At 33.7% G+C, this 3,355-nt stretch overlaps 1 non-coding gene across 1 annotated transcript; it reads right to left on the minus strand.

The window, feature by feature from the left end:
• Positions 1 to 2,970: 2,970 nt before the first annotated feature.
• On the minus strand, positions 2,971 to 3,076 carry LOC128032866 (small nucleolar RNA R71). The gene has a single exon (XR_008189211.1). It is a non-coding gene; the product is annotated as a small nucleolar RNA R71 (small nucleolar RNA).
• Positions 3,077 to 3,355: the final 279 nt, after the last annotated feature.

A 3,355-nucleotide genomic window follows, 5' to 3' on the forward strand; every position in this document is an offset into this window, starting at 1 on the left:
GTCAAATTTGTTATTGTAATGCCAACTACTTCGGTTAAAAGTTTATATTAAATTTTGATTCTACTTGTATGCCCTGATGCTGAAATTTGAAAAGGTAGGCCCATTTCTTGGATATTTGGTACCTCACCAAATTAGTGATTTAATTTTGAATTTCATGCGTTAAAAAAATGAGTATATTTTGTTAGACTTTAATTACGCTAATTTATGATAATTAAAATTCATCAAATTGGATAATATTATCATTACAAGAAAAGACTTTAACAACTAAAATTAAAGAGAATTGAAGATATTTTATTTAGCCACATACTATAATTCATTTCAATTATGTAACTTTAATCTAAGATTCAGAATATTTTATAAGGTGGCTTAGACATGTTGAATATTTGCTTGGTTTGAAACTAATATTCTTATCATAGCTAATTACAAGTATGACTCTAACCTTTTCGCCTCTGGGTCGCCTCACTGTAAACATATTACCACGAAGAAGTAAATCTGTTTAAGCACGACGGATTCTAGCCTGGTCCCTCCACAAACTCTCGAACTTCCTTTATTACCTGCAATACATAATAACATATGTGTAAGTTTAAATGAACTTAGTGAGTTTTTATAACTTGTATCAGCACAACGTTCACCAACTTTTACTTCATGGCTCAACTTCATATTTGTCTTGTTTGTATTAGGACGGTTCATCGATCTCATTGTCATAGTATTTCCACCACATGAATTGGCTCACTTGTACTTGGTGCATTATCCTCAATGGCAGCATTGCTTATCTACTTGCTGACCTAACGTCAAATGTAGTAAAAATTTCGGATTATTTATGCACTTAAAGAGCTTGTTTTCTAGCACTTTTAGTATTTATTATTACATTTTCAGTATTTAGTAGTTAGTATTAAAACTTAGTAAAAAGAAGTGTTTTTAACACATTTTATGAGTGTTGTGACCTACTAGGCCGGCACGGTCCTTAAGTAGTTCTAATTTGTGTAATTGAGTGCGTAGGATGACGAAGTATAGGCCAAATTGACGTAGGAGTAAGGGACGAGTTATGCACAAGCTTCCCGAGCCGTCAAAGGATGAAACGAACCAAATGAGGCACACTCTGCTTGTTGTGTCACGTCATAGACCTTGCATGGTGCGACATATCCATGACGTGGTGCCCAAGTACTCAATGCTATTTTCGTCCCCACAATCAAATTTATACAAAAACCTAGGACGTGTCGAAGACCTAATTCGAGTTGACAATACTCCTACAAATAAAACCTTCAAGGTTTGATGTAACTAATTCGTTTTAGACGCATGCAGAAACCCTAGTAGTTTAGGAGTAGGATTAGATTAAGTTTTCTTTCGGTTTTCATAACTCTTTGTTCCTTCTTGAAATTGGTTTCGATCCAAGAGTTTTTTTAATTAATTGAACTATTTTAGTTTATTTGCTTCCGCAAACAATGACATTCATTATTCCAATCAAGAGATTATCTACTACGTTCTCCATTCGACATCAAAATTTAGGATTATTCTAATATATTTTCTCTTTCGATTCAATTGTGTTCTTTACATGTTTAATTCAATTGAGTTAGAGGTTATGAATACTATAAGTGGCTAAATCCCTTAGAGAAGACTAACGAGTGGAAGGAGACATAATTAACAGAGGATTTAGGGTTTCTCGATAAGATTAGTTGGTTTAAATTACTCTTTTTAAACCCTAGATTTGACAACCCTAGGAAGTAATCATAGGCTAAACGAGGTGGGGAGATAAGTTTTGCCGAGTAAATCATAGTTTATCGTGGTTGAGAAAGTGAGGTCAGTAGATAAGCGAGTATCAACTAATTGATTAATCAGTTAGAGGCCGGGAGGTAATAATTGGTTAATTGATAGCTAATCCACCCTAGAACCCTAATATGAAGTTAACTACAACCCCTAAAACGAGTTAATCTTCCTGATTGGTTTTATCTATTTAATCGTTCGTTAATTTTATTGTTCATTTATTTTAGTTATTTGATTGTTAATATTAATCCCTTTCATGATTTGTTGTAATAAAGGATTTAATTATTACTACTTAGACTTATTATTGTACAGAGATTTTCCTTAGATTTATTTCATCTTCCCTTGGGTATAATCCTTGGAATACTTCTTGTGTTCCGTTTGACGTATATACTATATTACAATTTGACCCATATACTTGCGGACAACGTCGATTTAATTTCTTAAATTTTGTGTATGATATTTTTACTATAAACGATAAGACGTTTATAGGTGGTCAAGTTTTTGGTGTTGTTGTAAGGGAGGTTTCGACATTAAGTCTTGAAAATATCTTTACACTTAATAAGATAAATAGGAATGTTAAAACCTATAGATATGATATTTCAAAAATTGTTTATTTAATTTTAATTTTTTTAATTTCTTTATAATTTTTCAGGTTGTTTATGACACGAAGCTCTAGCACCCCAATCAAGCCATATCCATATCCAGAACAGATATTCAAGTGCAATCGTCAATTAATGAACACCAATTCACCTATGGTAATTAACTTACCCGGGGCAAGTCCGTTATTTGAAGATCCATGAGAGAGATAAGCGAAAATCTGGGAAGAAGTCCTAATTGAGCAAAGGATGTTGTGCGAGTAGGCCTTACCTACACTCAATGCGATGCGCAGTAACGTAGACAGGCCAGCGATTAACGCCAATAATTTTGAGATAAAGACGACAACAATTCAGATGAACCATAATACACTACAATTCAAGGGAAACATGGCAGAAGATCCAAACCAACACTTGAAGCAGTTCTTACAACTCCGTGACACCTTCAGGTACAATGAGGTATCTGATGATGTTGTGTATCTCTGATTATTCCCATTATCCTTGTGCGATAATGCGGCTAATTGGTTAGACTTGTTAGAACTAGGTTCCATTACAAAGTGGAACGATCTAGTAGGAGCATTTCTTTGTAAATTTTTCTCGATTAGTAAAACTATTCAGCTTAGGTGATAAATTGCCAATTTTAAACAATATGAAGGTAAATCTTTGTACAAAGCATAAGAAAATTTCAAGACAATGCTAAGAAAGTGCCCACATCATGGATTGCAATTGTGGCTCCAAATCAAAATATTTTATAATGGTGTTGATGATAACATTAGATCTAGCCTAAACGGAGCAATCGAAGGATCTCCATGTTCCATACTTAGAACGAGCCTACAAAGTCATAGACATCATGGCTATGAATTCATACATATGACCCAATAAAATATTTGTGTACAAATCAAAGCCTCTAACGATAAAATCTATAAACGAAGACAACGAAGATGATCGATACCAATGAATCTTAGAGAAGCTTAACCGTTTGGAGACGACTGTCAAGCTGA

The sequence above is a fragment of the Gossypium raimondii genome, chromosome 1, assembly GCF_025698545.1.
Source record: "Gossypium raimondii isolate GPD5lz chromosome 1, ASM2569854v1, whole genome shotgun sequence".
Classification (NCBI taxonomy): domain Eukaryota; kingdom Viridiplantae; phylum Streptophyta; class Magnoliopsida; order Malvales; family Malvaceae; genus Gossypium; species Gossypium raimondii.